Source organism: Microcebus murinus, chromosome 28 (genome assembly GCF_040939455.1).
Source record: "Microcebus murinus isolate Inina chromosome 28, M.murinus_Inina_mat1.0, whole genome shotgun sequence".
NCBI lineage: Eukaryota > Metazoa > Chordata > Mammalia > Primates > Cheirogaleidae > Microcebus > Microcebus murinus.
Window position 1 is genome coordinate 11934453 of NC_134131.1, and position 15642 is coordinate 11950094.

Genomic DNA, 15642 nt, shown 5'->3' on the forward strand with positions numbered 1-15642 from the left:
CACTGTTGTTTCTTAAAGCTGAATAGTACTCCATGGTATACATATACCACATTTTATGAATCCACTCATGAATTGATGGGCACTTGGGTTGTTTCCACAGCTTTGCAATTGTGAATTGTGCTGCTATAAACATTCGAGTGCAGGTGTCTTTTTCATAAAGTGACTTTTGATCTTTTGGGTAGATGCCCAGTTGTGGGATTGCTGGATCCAATGGTAGATCCACTTATATTGCTTTAAGGTATCTCCATATTGCTTTCCACAGAGGTTGCACTAGTTTGCAGTCCCACCAGCAGTGTAGGAGTGTTCCTCTCTCTCCGAATCCACGCCAGCATTTGTTGTTTGGGGACTTTTTGATAAAGGCCATTCTCACTGGAGTTAAGTGATATCTCATTGTGGTTTTGATTTGCATTTCCCTGATGATTAGAGATGCTGAACCTTTTTTCACATGTTTGTTGGCCATTGTTCTGTCTTCTCTTGATAAGTCTTTACTGGTCCGAGTGTTTTACAGATAGTAAGATTATTAGAAGTGGCAGGCATCCAGGAGAATGACAGAGACGACATCTGTTTTTTTTGATAGATGATGAACCTAAGACATGACATAGCTGTGGCTCACCTCAGAGCTCTCCAAGTGAAGTCACTGTCAGGAGCATGCTTCTTTGCATGTCTAAATTAGTTTCTGCTCCGGCTGAAGTCCCCACCATCCTAGTAAAGGCAAGGACGTGGCCATGGCAGTTGGACACGAATGCGGTGCCGACTTCTTGGCATTGTGTCAAAAATGGTAGATCACACACATTGAAAACCAGGCAGGCAGCGCTGTCTCAGTGATTAGCCACGGTAACAAGCAGGAATGAGACTGAAATCTGGATTCTGAAGAGGAGATACATTTATGTATTTCAATGAGAGGGAAAGTGGAACACCCTGTGTATATAGGCTGAAGTGAAAGCATACTAATGGGAGTGACAGTAATGAGATTATATGTATTATAAGCACTGACAATTATACTCTCATTACTAAAATACACAAAGGGAATGAACACAATTATGCAGCAGACACTACGGGACCGTGAACTTATTATACTATTTGTACCGCAGTCTATAAAAGTTTGCTGCTACATTTTATGCTTTATGGGAGCAAAATGAAGCATTTCCCCATCCTATGCCCCCAGGAGATTTTGGAAAACGGATACTGGAAGAAGTGAGACTGGAAATGGGCCTTTAGAAGTCATCTGGTTTGGTTTTTTTTTTTTTTTCTACCATGTCCCTTAAGAATTTTGAGGGAGGGGTGAACTGGGGAGGTGAAAGAAAGGTTCCAAGCACCTTCATCCCAGGTTGGTCGTCCCTATAATATTTTACATAACAAGATGACTTGACTTAAGCAAAAAAAAAAAAAAGTTTGGAATTCAGAGATCTTTTTCAACTTGCTTATTTTTGAGATGAAGAACCTGAGGCCTCCAAGAGGTAGAGTGGCGTGGCTGAGGTCAAAGTAAGCCACAACGAGAGCCAAGTCTTACTCCTGATGAGGGAATCCCTAAGACGCCACTGTATTGCCACTGGTTCTGTCACAGATGGGATGTGGCGAGGGCACACTTCGTTTATGGTGAGCAGCACTTGGAAGGGCTTCCCCCAGCGTGGTGCTCTTCTCCAGCATGGCACCAGCTGGCAGGGCAGACTAACTCCTGGATGTCACTCCAGCGTTGGGTGGCCTCGCGGCGGTGATGTCCGGATGTGCCAGCAGCAGCAGCACACGCCAGGCGTGTGCTGACATTATCAATTACTATCATTATCAATGATAGTAATCATTGATGAAATCAGTAATTTCATCAAAATCATTGATTTCTGAGTACAGTGGGTCACCATAATACAAAGTTACAAAAGTCATTATTAAGCACCTACTGTATGCAAGTTATTGTATAAGCACTTTATGTATAGCACCTACAGATGAATGGATTTAGATGAGTTAGAAAAAAATGGATCATTCATTTGGAATTGTGATCACCAGCCAGCAAAGTATTTCTGTCCAGTTCATGCAGGATATGGCTTAATATACATGAAGAATTAAAAAAAAAAAAGCAAAACAATTGAACTCACAGGAATGCGTACCCCCTTGCAAACTGGAGTAGGTATGGTTTCTGGAAGCAGCAGTAATTGGGCATGGTAGGAAAGGTAGGAAATCAAGTTATTTTGGGTCAGAAGTGATGGACATCCTGGTTGTTTGCTGTTGGTCTCTCTAAAGCCAGTGTCTCTGCCTTGACTTGGGCCCCTGTGGAAGGGGTCACTCAAGCTTTCTTGCCAGCTGGTTTCCCATGGGAGGCACTGGCAGGAGACTGGAGGGCAGGAGGAGAGAGAGGGTGGGACATGCTGCTTTAGCAGACACCTCTCTCAGTAGACAAGACCTTCCAGGCCTGGAGGTTTCCTGAGGACGCACCGTCTCCAGGTTGTATCTCTTGCCAGATTTTAGTGACATTATTTCTTTCCCTTGTACTGGTGTGCAGTGGCTTCTCAGTCTTAGCGCTGGGAACTTCTCTAGTCCCTGGGTCCCTCATTGTCTTTTTTTTTTAAGTATATTTTTTGGTAATTTTATTTTATTTTATCATATTATGAGGGTACAAATATTGTTAGGGTTATATATATCGCCCCTGCCATTCCTCCCCCCGCCCCCTGCCTTACCAGAACATCAAGCGTTATTTATTAAATAAATAATTATATATTTATTTATTTTAGCGTATTATGGGAGTATAAGTGTTAAGGTTATATATATCGCCCATGCCCCCCTCCCCCCTCGAGTCAGAGCCTCAAGCGTGTCCATCCCCCAAACAGTGCACATCTCACTCATTGTGGTTGTATACACCCATCCCCTCCTCCCCCCTCCCACCTGCCCGACACCCGATAAATGTTACTCCTATGTGTCCACTTAGGTGTTGATCCGTTAATACCAATTTGCTGGTGAGTCCATGTGGTGCTTGTTTTTCCATTCTTGAGACACTTCACTTAGCAGAATGGGTTCCAGCTCTATCCAGGAAAATACAAGAGGTGCTAGATCACCATTGTTTGCTATAATAGGTGCTACATCACCTATTATATAGGTGATATATATATTGTTATAAGAGGTGCTATATCACCTACCCCCAGGTGGTGCACATCACACCTATTTTGTAAGTATAAATTCTTCCCCTCCTCCTCCCTCCCATCTGCCCACCTCCTGATAAAAGTTTGTTTGTTTTTTCTTTTTTTTTTTTTGACCTTTGGGTTACATTGTCTATCTTTGCCTTTCCGTAAGAAGGGTTTCCCTCCCCCCCCCCCCAATGCTCGCCACAACCCTAAGATGTGTATCTCCCCTCCCCCAAACCCTGGTGGGCACTATCACCATTTGAGCATCATAGTTTTAATCAGTCAGTACCAATTTGATGGCGAGTAGATGTGGATCCCACTTTCTTGATCTTGTGTCGCCTCACTTTGGATAATAGGCTTAAGCTTAATGCAGGATAGCATAAACGGTGCTAGCTCACTGTCATTTCTTAGAATTGAGTAGTATTCCATTGTGAGCATATACCAAATTCTAATTATCCACTCATGAATTGATGGACGTTTGGGTTGTTTCCATGATCTTGCAATAGTGAATTGTGCTGCCATAAACATTCGAGTGCAGATGTCTTTATAGTAGAATGTCTTATGCTCTTTTGGGTAGATGCCCAACACCAGTGAGAATGGCTTGGATCAAGAAATCCCAAAACAACAAATGCTAGTGAGGATGCGGAGAGAGAGGAACACTCTTACACTGCTGGTGGGACTGCAAATTAGTGCAACCTCTGTGGAAAAGAATTTGGAGATACCTCAAACAGCTAGATACAGAAATACCATTCTACCCAGCAATAGCATTGTTGGGGATCTACCCTCATTGTCTTTTGTTTGTTCCTTTAACGCTGCTGATAACTCCTCTGTTATCTCTTCCTTAAAATATTTTCTGCTGAGTTGTGGCAACTTGCACCTGTAGTCCCAGTGACTCCGCAGGCTGAGGTGGAAGGGTTGTTTGAGGCCAATGGTTCAAGACCAACCTGGGCAACATAGCAAGACCCTATCTCTATAAAAAAAGGAAATAAACAAATTAGCTGGGTGTGATAGCTTGTGCTTGTAGTCCTAGCTACTTAGGAGGCTGAGGTGGGTGGATTGCTTGAGCCCAGGAGTTCAAGGCTCCAGTGAGCTATGATTGAGCCACTGCACTCCAGCCTGAGCAACAGAACAATACCCTGTCTCTAAAAAAAAAATAGTTAACTCTCTCTGGCACTCTTGCACTTGCCTTCTTGCCACGTGATATCCCCTACTGTGTTAAGATGCAGCAAGAATGCCCTTATCAGACACTAGTGCCATGCTATTGGATTTTCCAGACTCCAGAACCATGAGCTACATAAATTTCATTTTTTTAAAAAAATACATTACCTAGTCTATGGTATTCTGTCATAGTAACAGCGATAGACAAATGGCTTGGCACATTTTGTAATGGAAAGCATACTCGACTAATACCAGAGACCCGAGTTTCAGTTTTTGCCATCTGACTTCAGCCTGGCCACATGACCTCTCTGGTCTCTTTTATTTTGGGTTTTTTTTTTTTTTTTTTTAAATCTGTGATAAGAGTCATTGTGATGTTTCTCCTAGCCCTGTGTTTTTGTCTCTTAGTGCAAGAATGCTTGCATTCACATGTTGGCATGCTATTTGGCTTTGCTTCGTGTTTACAGACTGTTTCTTAGGTCTAGGTAGCAAGTCTTTCATGCAGGGAGGAAAGGACAAGCTGACCAGCCTAGTGTAGTGTCACACTGTGAATTCCCTTAGAAGACCGTGGAGGGGAGGCTCATGGCAAACATGCATGTTGCCTCATTTTGCAGGTCTCTGGGGGGAAGTTTTAAATCACATACCATTCAGTCCCTTTGGCCGCTGCAGGCGGGGTACCAACACCAGTTCCGCTGGAAGCACACGGCTCATTTTCAATCGTGCTCAGCCTTGAAGACAGTCTGTTCCTCTTCTCTGCCTGCCCAGTTCCTTCTCCGGGCTCCTGTCCGCCCTCCCTCCCTCTGCAGTTATTTCCCAGGCTGTCTAGAGGGAGCTGCAACTACACTGCTTTCTACTCTCTAACATCTTTGTCTGTGTCAGACCAGATGAGATTCAAACCAGGTTCTGGTCTCTGCAGTGCTAATTCAAATCAAATCCAAGTATCTGTGACTTGCGACATGATTGGGAGTATATTTACTTTACTGCATCCTCTAATGGGCCTGTCATCCGGCCCCTGAGGCCAGGATACAAGGGCAGCTGATGAATCCGAATTGCTTTCCCAACTGCATCTCTTGCTGTGTTTCTTCTCCCAGGTCGATCTCCGCAACATCGGGACATCAAGAAGGGAAACGTGCGTCCTACCTGGAGCTCTGACTTTCTTCGTTCTTTTACTTTCAAACTGTACAAACCTGTAGGATTTCTTCACATTCTCCATTATTTTGCCAGACAGGAAGGGAAAACTGTCCCTAAGAAATTTCTGCTCAAAACCACAAACAAAGCTATCGATCTGTTTATCTGTGCTGGTCACTTTAGCTGCCTCTTTACCTTACTGCTTTCTTTTGCTACAAGCTCTGTAAGCAATACTATTTTTTTTTCCTTTTAGAAAATTAAAGTAAATTGAGTTATGTGGGGCTCTGTCTGAAATCCACAGGGTGTCTCTCTTTCTCTGGAAGAAAAAAAAAAAAGCCCACCAAAATAAAATGTTTACCGAAACCTTGTTCTTTTTATGTTATTTTCACACACTTTATTATTTATTTATTCATTTTTTTTTTACAAACACCTTTTTAAATATTAAGAAAATTTTGGTATGAAATCCCATTTTACAAGAGTGGGTCTGAGAATAAAGTGTTAGCTTCCTCTCTGGTCATCTCAGGTCATGTTCCAGGGGAAGGAGCAGACATAAGACAGCGAGACATTCTTGCCACTGTGCTTGGGCGCTCTTGGGAATCTGCAGCTCTGAGACCGTGGAGATGTTGCTGGCTGTGTTTGAGAACCTCTGCTTCTTCTCTCCTGTGGGGATGATCGCTCTTCCATGAACAAGAGCAAAAGGTGTCTTTGGCATTCTCCTCGTCTCCGCGACAGACCAGCTCGTTCTTGAAGAAAGCAGGAGCCGGAGGGGAAACAGGGTGAAGCCACTCTGCGGAGTCCCCTGGACAGGCTCGTCCCGATGTGAGCGGAGATTCCCCAGTGTCACGTCCATCACCTGGAGGAAATAAGACAGGAAGGGAGAGCAGAAAGGAGGATCATTCTTCTTGGCCATGGCCCCTGGGTTGGCAAGCGAAACGCACAGGGAACTGCAAGTCCCTGCTGAGCAGGAAGGTAAAATGCCTGGAAACTGAGAGAAGGCTGGCAGGGATCTGCCCAGCTGACAGCACCAGAAAAGGGAACTTGGATGCATTTCCCCTGACTAGTCCTGCGAATGCAATCTAATCATAAGAAATGAGGATTCAGGAGAAAATAAAGACACTTTCCTTGCCCCCCATCTTGAAGATGGATGATTCTTTCTGTGCATGCGTGCATCAAAACCGATTCTGAATTCAGACAATAGGAAGCGTGCTGGACAGTGACCCTGGGCTTGGTTCCCACCACCGGTAAATTTCCCATCCTCCTCGGACTGAGTGAGGACAGCAGCTGCCTTGCTGGTCCTCACATGCACAGCGTTGCGGTTGCCTGCCCAGTGTGCAGTCTGCTTTTTAAAGGTAAGTGGGAAACACTTTATCTTGGAGGAACCCTCAGCCAGGGTTTTCTCGCTTTCCTGGTCCAGCAGTGAACATGCAAATCAAAACTGTCTTTGGAGTTCGATCCCTGAAGTGAGACTCCAAGAAAAGAAATAATTGATCTTGATTCTTCCCACTGGGCAGACCTTGAAGAGAGTGCCCATCAGGTCCTGTTTACCCGGATTTCCAGAACTGCCCTGGATCAGGGCCTTTCCAAAGCTCGGTCCTTCAGCTTCCTCTTGGAGTTTACCACCCAGCAAACATCCTTTCAGTGTCCTTTATTTTAAGCTTCCCCAAGGCAATTTTTGTTGCTCAATCTCCCTCCCTCCAAACCCAATCACTCTACTCTTTTTACTATGTTGTTAGCCTGCCTTACATATTGCTTTCAGAACCAACTGCCCCCCCCAGAGCTGATACATCCCGACTAAAAATCTTCACTGCTGTGTTTCCCCGAAAATAAGCCCTACCTATAAAACAAGCCCTAGCAGGATGTCTAAGCATGTGCGCAACAGAAGCCCCACCCTGAAAATCAGCCCTAGTGCCGGGCGTGGCTGCGCAGCGTCTGCACAACCCGTGCGTGTCGTCGCGGAGCGGGAAAGACCACGAGCAGCCCTTCTCCTCCGCCCCGTGACAGCTCTAGTGCTCCACAGGAGAGATCGGGGCCGGTGGTTCTTAAGGAAATAGAGTCACAAGACATTCAGGATGGAATTCAGGGTTTGGAGAGTGATGATGATATTCCAGAAGAAGACGACTTCATTCTATTTGAATAAACGTAGATTGTTGTACTGTCCTTAAAAAAAATAACACATCCCCTGAAAATAAGCCCTAGGGTGTCTTCTTGAGGAAAAATAAATAGAAGACCCTGTCTTATTTTCAGAGAAACACGGTACTTCTGGTTCCTCTGAATTCCTCAGCCTGGCTTTTAACACTTTTCGTCTGTGATCTGTAGTTTCCCGCAAAGGAAGGAAGAGTCCATGGATCTAGGAAGTCATCAGAACAGGGACTGGAGAAATAGCATCAGGGAACTGGCAATTGGTGTCTTAGTGTTTCTCCTTTAAAAATGTAAAAATAAACAACACCTAAGATCCTTTCTCTCTGTAACATTCTATTCGTCAAATCTTGTCTCGACTTGTGTTTTCTTACTGACATGGGTTGGTGAAACAGCAACTTGGGGCAGAGAGGAACATACATACCTGGTTGCCTGTCTTTGGGCCTCCCCACCACAAAGATGTCAGTCTATGAAAATCTGAGCGTCACAGCAGCGACCACGTAAGAGGAGTGCAAATATTGCCCGTAAGCACCATTCATTCTACCAAATGATGATTCTTTGATCTTTTCAAGCTTGCTGTGCAAACCCTACTTTCATCGTCTCTTGGGGATTTTGCTCAGATGTTCTCAATCCCAAGTTTTATGCCCCTCTTTTGTTTTTCTTTTTCCATGTTTTGTACGTTTTCATTTTCCATTAGTTTGAGGCATGTTCCAGGAGTTAGTTGGTCCAATAGAGGAGACCAACAGAGATCCATTGCTTGCTTGGACGAGGAGCTGGATTACATGCTTGTGTCAGATATTCTTGAACTGGTAACATCATTCTTCAAGGGAAGACAGGTGCTGATGTTTTAGCGTCTCACTTTGACTTTTTTTCCTAATGTTTCGATGTCAAGTTTTATGCTAAAACCGTTGCTTTCTTGGTTTTTTCTTGGTCCATTTAGCTATCATCCCTGGATCTGGAAAATCATTTAAAAATTATCTCTCTACAGTAAGAGAGGAAAAAATTCACCAGTTGGATTTGAGCTATTTTCACGAGAAACTTATCAATCACCATGATGGACGGGAAGTAAATTTCTTCCAAATAAGTTTCTGCCTCACTTTCACCTTGTGCTTTTCATCTCCTTCCACCCTCTGATGTCTGGCAGGAGCTTCAATTTTTATAAAGTTATGAATGGCTCTGCTCTGTGCTGTGTGCAAATATCCCTCTTTCCCATTCTCTGTTCCATCTGAAAACATCGAACTTATTTTTTTTTTCAGGTTGTCAAATTGCATAGACTATTAACTAAAAGGATGAGCGCTTGCTTTCTTCCCTAGGGTGCTTGTGTAACGTAGTTTATATTTGAAGTTACGTTAACAGAGCTTGCTGGCAAACGACCCGTGCCATCCAGTGCAATGCAAGGAATGGAGTAAGGGCGGCTTTCCACTGCCTTTCTGATAGACTGGCCAGGTCATCTGGATTGATTTATCCATGCATTTTTTTCATTCCTTAAACAGCCATCTATTAAGTGTCTACTATATGTCAGACCCTGCCAGAGGCATTGGGTATATAATTGGTGAGTACAGTAAAGATCAGTTTCTACCTTCTCTCAACTTGATGAGGTTCGAATATTGAACAATCATATCTTAGTTATTTGTGGCTATAGAAAAATTATACCAAAAGCTATCAGCTTAAAGCAACAAACAGGTATTATATCATTAAGTTTCTGAGGGTGAGCAAACTGGGAATGGCTTAGCTGGGTGTTTCTGACTCAGGGTCTCTTATGAAGTTACCGTGGTGCTTTTATTCAGACAGTAGGGGATTCTGTCCTTTGTCATACATGGTGATACAATTTCCATAGGCCATCATTCTTGCTTGGAGTGTTTTTTTTTTTTTATTTGCATTTTAGGAGAACTGGTCTCAGGGTTCTATCAGCTGGTAACCACATGAGTAAATACAGGCTTGATTTGCATAGCAAACAGCAAAATGTGACAGTTGCTTCTCAAAGCATGGGTTGGAAGGAGATTCTCATTTGGCAGAGTGAGACTTGCTCCAGGACAGGCTCTCTTTAACTTGCCAGAAACATAAGTTTGGAGCTGGATGGTTCAACTGTGACCACATGGCCCCTGAGACACACTGAAGCAGAGCTTTGAAAAGAGGTGACTGTGTTCTTTTTGGATCTGTGAGCTGAGATCAGCCTTTGATTATTGCTTATGTTTTGCACGACACTTCTAAGTATTCTTAGGTTAAGAGGTGAGGGTATGCCAATGGCATGGGCCAACGAGGATAAAGAGTAGAAACCACAGCTGCAGGAACTTGAGGTTAGTGAGGGACTTTTCCAGACTGGGAGCATAGGCAGAAGCTAGGAGCTTGTGACCCAAAGTGAACTTTGTCCCACTTGCCCTAATTAGCATAGTAAAAATCACACCCTCTAGCGCCATGACAGTTCGGAAGTCATCCATACAAGGATGGGAAATGGGAGGGTACATGATTCCGGGGGAAATCTCCACCCACTTCCCTGAAAAGACATGAATATTCCACCCCCAGCTTAACATATTATTAGGGATTAGCATGAAAGACAGCCCCTAATCCTGGGATGGCACTGTTCATTATTGGAATGGTCCGCTCTCTACTGACTTTGAAAGTGTACTATGCTATACTTTGTCTTTACACTCAGGGTCTTCACTCATGGGGACAGACCTGTTCCTGTCGTGTTTCCCTGAAAATAAGACAGGAGAATTTATTTTTCCTCAAGAAGACACCTTAGGGCTTATTTTCAGGGGATGTGTTATTTTTTTTAAGTACAGTACAACAGTCTACATTGATTCAAACAGAGTGAAGTTGTTGTCTTCTGGAACATCATCATCACTTTCTAAATCCCAAGTCCCATCCTGAATGTCTTATGACTCTGTTTCCTTTAGAACCATCGGCCCCGATCTCTCATGTCAAGCACTAGAGCTGTCACGGGGCAGATGGGAAGGGCTGCTCGTCTTCTTTACTGCTCAGGGACGACACGCACGGGTTGTGCAGATGCTGCGCAGCCACGCCCGTCACTAGGGCTTATTTTCAGGGTAGGGCTTCTATTGTGCACATGCTTAGACATCCTGCTAGGGCTTGTTTTATGGGTAGGTCTTATTTTGGGGGAAACACGGTATCTCTCTGGAACATACTTTTGCTTTGCAAATAAAAGCTGCTCGTGTGGAAGTGCTTTGTGTCCATCACCACCCCTGGCCCTACTTGTGATTCTTCCAAGCAAGAGGCCAAAGAACCAGGGCAGCCGTCTCTCAAAATCACCCCACCCTAACAGTATAATCCCAATAAAACCAGGCCTGTGACACCAAAAAGATCACACGATATGCAAAAATAATGGTATCTGGAGTCTCCGCTCATCCGAATGCATCAGAATACCAAAAGTATTCTGATTTTACCTTATTTTCAGGCTCTGCAGAAAGTTGTGGGAGTGTTCATGGAAAAGGCTCCAGACTGTTAAGATTGCTTCCAGCACCATTTGAGCAGCAGCGGCTTAAAACGGTAAGAGTTCATTTTCCTTGCTCCCTTCCTTCCTTCCTCCCTCCCTCCCTGCGTTCCCTCCCTCCTTCCTCCCTTCTTTGCTCTGAATTTTAAAAAGTTGTTAATAGCAAATCTGAAGGTGGGTATTTGCTGGTGTTGGTTCCAGTCCTTAATGATGCTGAGGCCAGCGTCTCTGGATTTTCCTTGTCCTTTCCCTCATTTTTATCAACAGTGGCTGCAGAGACCACGTGATGTGGGACATTATGTTGGATTGAGTACAGAAGCAGACATGAGAATCCAGCAGTCTTCCATAAAGCCAAACATGACAGAGATTAGCAAAAATGTAGTGCAAGACCATTCTTCTCATTAATATTATTGTTTTGCTTTGGAAAAATCATTTTTTATACAAGTGTTGATTATGTTGTTTAGTGAGCTTATTGTTACTTTAAAACATTTAAAAAATATTTTTTAAAAGTTTCAGATTTAATTTCTAATCTAGTCAATATTTAATCCAATAAGTGAAAGTTTTTTTGGAAGGGTTCTCCATTATTTTTAAAAGTAGTAAAGGAATTCTGTGACCAAAAAGTTTAAAAAAACACTTCTTTATAAAATAAGGCTATTGATTCATTGCGTATCATCTGTTTTTCTCGGTTTATGATTTGCCTGTTGTTTATTATGTTTTGATTTATGGGAGTTTTACAATTTTTACTGAATCAATTCTGTCAACTTGTCCCCTATATATCTCTTCCATGTCCTCCTATTCTCATGTTTATACTTTTCTGATTAAACATCATCTCATATTTATATTTTTAATGTTTAAACATTTAGTTTTTATATGATATATATTGATAAAACTTTCCCCCATATATAAAGCCAGTGGTTTCAACATCATACATTGAACAAGTGATCCTCTTTTCATTTGATAAATTCCCTTGTATCTTTGGCATTTGAAGAAACTTCTACTTTTTCCACTAGTCTTTGAGTGTTTCTCTGCTAGAACCAGAATGCTCCCATTACTGCTTCTTTATAATACGACATTGCAACCTGCTATCCAAAGTGCTCCTCTTTATTTTTCCTTCCTATTACTGTATTGCTTATTCTTACACACTTATTTTTCCACATAAAATTTAGTATAACTCTCTTAAGTTACAGAAATACACAGTAATATGTATATTGGAATTGCATTGAAATTATGCATAACTTTGGAGATAATTGACTTTATACTTCTGGGTTTTCTAGTATTCCTGTTCATTAGTTTGTCTTTTTTTACGTATTTAATGAAAGTTTATGTATTCTTTCTTATAGGTCATGCACTTTTTTGTTAGATTTACTTTTAAGACTTTATTGTATTCTTCCTAAATTTCTAGAGTATTTGGTTAGTTACTTAAAAATTCTCCCTTACCATGATACCATTCGCTATCCTGTTATAAGTGTCCCCACCTTCATCCCCAGTTTCAGGAATGTGTTCATGTCTCCTTCCTATGGGCTTCCAATTCATCTGTCCATACTTGACCTAATGCTAATCATACTTATTATTATTGTAATTCATCTTTTTATGTGCTTCTATCATGCTTTAGACAATCTGGGAGTGACTGATACTTGTTTTCCCAGCATAAATTTTCAGAAAATATTTCTAGAATGAACTATTTTGCCCTATGTTCCAAGTTATCCCTCTTTCTGGGACTGGTTCTAACTTATTTCTTTTATGAAGCTGTCTTTTTTTCCCTCTGTATGAGTCTTAAGTTAGCTTGGAATTATTCTAAAGAGAATTAATCTGGAATATTGATGATGTGGATAATCTGAACTTTATGCATGTATCTAGGGTGAACATAAAGTGAATGTAACAAAACTTTTGCAGGATTCCAAAAATTATTTTCTTATTTGTCAAACATCATGCAAAACTGTCTGGCCTGTACTATTAGGGTAATCTAGTCTTGTCAGGAACATACAAATTTAAATACTTTAGCAAAAACTTGTGATATTATTTGAACTTTCTACAAGATGCTTTCAAAGAAAGAAGAAAGAGTTGCTTTTTATTTTAATTTATGAGATTAGTTATCTTGGTGATGTAACAAGGAAATGCAGATATATTTTTAATAGCCATATTGGTATTATAATCATGAAATAACATGAGGTCTTTCATTTAATTTTCCCATTTAACTCAGTAAAGATCTAGGAATCCATGTTGTGAAGGGACTATTCCTGATAAGAGGTCATGTTAGGAACAAAGGAGTTGGATGTCACAAACTTAATAGAAATTTTTAAAATTAAATTTTAAATAAATAATAAATTTGAAAAGAATTTTTAAAAATAGACATATGGCTATAAAAATGAACCTCATCCCTTCTAACTCATTGTGACTTTAAGAAACATACAAAGGATGGAAAAAAGCAATGACTATTCAGTGACAAAGCAATGACTATGATTGGTAAAAGTAATAAAGAATATTAAGTTTTGCTTGGAATTCCCTACTTTCAAAAGTAGGGGCATCTATAATACTTTTTATGTTTCCATCAAACAGGTCACTTTTAAAACGAGAGCTTAGAGACAGACATCTATTTCAAAAATTCACTGATTTTCGAAATAAATGAGAGTCACATTATGTAAATATATACACACCAGTAGAATGAGGAATTTATGTACCCAGAAAGAGTTCCTCTGTGTCTTAGTCCTTCTTGTGTTGCTATAACAGGATACCTGAGGCTGGGTAATGTATAACGGAAAGAGGTTTATTTGGCTCATGGTTCTACAGTCTGGGAAGTTCAAGGGCATGGCGCTGACTTCTGCAGATGGCTTTGACCTGCTGATGTCATGACATTGCAGAAGGTCAAAGGGGAAGTGGAGGGGCTAAACACAAAGCTGCCCTTGCTTTATAACAACCTGCTCTTTTGGGAATTAATCTATTTAATCTATTAGTGAGTGACCCAATCCAGACTTGGGAGAGCACTAACTCACAACCTTGAGAACAGCACCAAGCCATCTATGAGGATGTAGCCCCCCTGACCCAATTTCTCCTGTAGGCCACAGCTCTTCAAGGTTCTGCCTCCCAAGATTGCTACATTGGCAATTAAACTTCAACATGAGTTTTGGTTGAGACAAACCAAATCTAAACCATAGCACTCTGATTTAGGCATATCATATCCTTGGAGACAAACTATTCAACTTTCATAATTAAAAAAAAGTCCAACTCTGAAGTCTGTTCATTACAGAAGAATTGATTCATAATTATAAGTGAAAGTTGTGTTTCATTAAGCAATTTTTTTCCAAAGAATTGAGTAGTGTTCTAACGACCTTGTTTATTTAAACAATTAAATTAGCATTTAATGAACGAGAAAACTTGTGACCAATTAAAGACCAAAGTAATACGCATACTGCATTTTCCAGCAATTAATTGATAACTTGCTTACCATGGGCTATCTAACAATTAACCAGGGAAACATTCCTAGGCAATAGAAAGCCTTAATGAGTTTCGGATTTATTCTTTTCGAATCAATTTACCACATTATCTAATCTGGCATAAGCAGAAAACCCCCAAGAAAGATTAATATTCAGAAAATCCCTCTAAAGCCTTCTGGTGCTGAGAACCCTAATTGTTTTGGCAACATGAGTTGTTAAAGCGAGGAATTTCTAAAGACAGTTCTCAGCCATCCACAGGTATCTGAATAAATAGAGGAGAATAAAAGAGCTTTCTAGATGTTGCTGTATATGTTGTAGGCTAGCGGCTCTCAGTGTGTTCTTGCCCTGTGGGACGACTCATGTGACTGTGGTCACCTCATCAGTGACCGGGTCCTGCACAGTTACAGGTGAGGCATTATTAACCTTGACTTCTCTCTACTCCACATACAATAAGTCACTTAAATTTTTTTTAACTTGATTCATTAACACTTTCTGGTTCAAAATTGAGTGTGACCCACAGTGGTAGGTCACAATACTGTGTCACTTACCTCCTGATTGAGAGTTGCTGAAGTAGAACTTACCTTTCCAACTAATCTGCTTTCTTTCCCCTGTAAATTGGCCTATTCCGGACATCTCACATAAATGGGATCCGTGATCTTGTTCAGGTAAAAGGTTTAAGATTCTTTCAACTTTCCAGTTGTTCGATGAGTGAATAGGACATTGACAATTTGAAAAAGTAATAACTGGTATCATGTAAATGAAATATCTCAATTAGGGATTCTCAGCTCTACTGATAGATGTTTTGGGCAGGGTAGTTCTTTCTTGTGCATTGTAAGATATTTAGCTGTATCCTTGGTTCTTACCCATAAGATGCCAGTAGCAGCACCCCCGGTGTGACAACTAAAAATGTCTCCAGACATTCCCAAATACCCTCTGGGTGGGGGGATCTGCACCAGGTCAGGACCAGTGCTTTAGGTCACTGAAGTCTCTACTGCTTATCTGCACCTTGCTTGGTTGTGCAGGCAAAGACCCAGATACAGGTTACGCTGAATGATTTTCTCTTCATGATACCTCATGCGCTTAGTGATCATTTCTGACCTTACTCAAGTTGTTCTTTGGAAAGAATGAGGAAATCTTCATATGATTCGAAAACTAAAGGGGATAGGCGATGATAAAAATCACCCACAAGAGGTATATTTTCTCTCCTATCCAGGGATGAAATGAAATGCAACAG

At 41.4% G+C, this 15642-nt stretch overlaps 1 long non-coding RNA gene across 1 annotated transcript in view; it reads left to right on the top strand.

Annotated features, from left to right (window-relative positions):
- Positions 1 to 15642, top strand: part of LOC142865012 (uncharacterized) — a 451780-nt gene that overhangs the window by 285473 nt on the left and 150665 nt on the right. The window contains exon 3 of the long non-coding RNA XR_012915302.1: positions 10942 to 11033. This is a non-coding gene — a long non-coding RNA (uncharacterized LOC142865012). The remainder of the gene's footprint in view (positions 1 to 10941; positions 11034 to 15642) is intronic.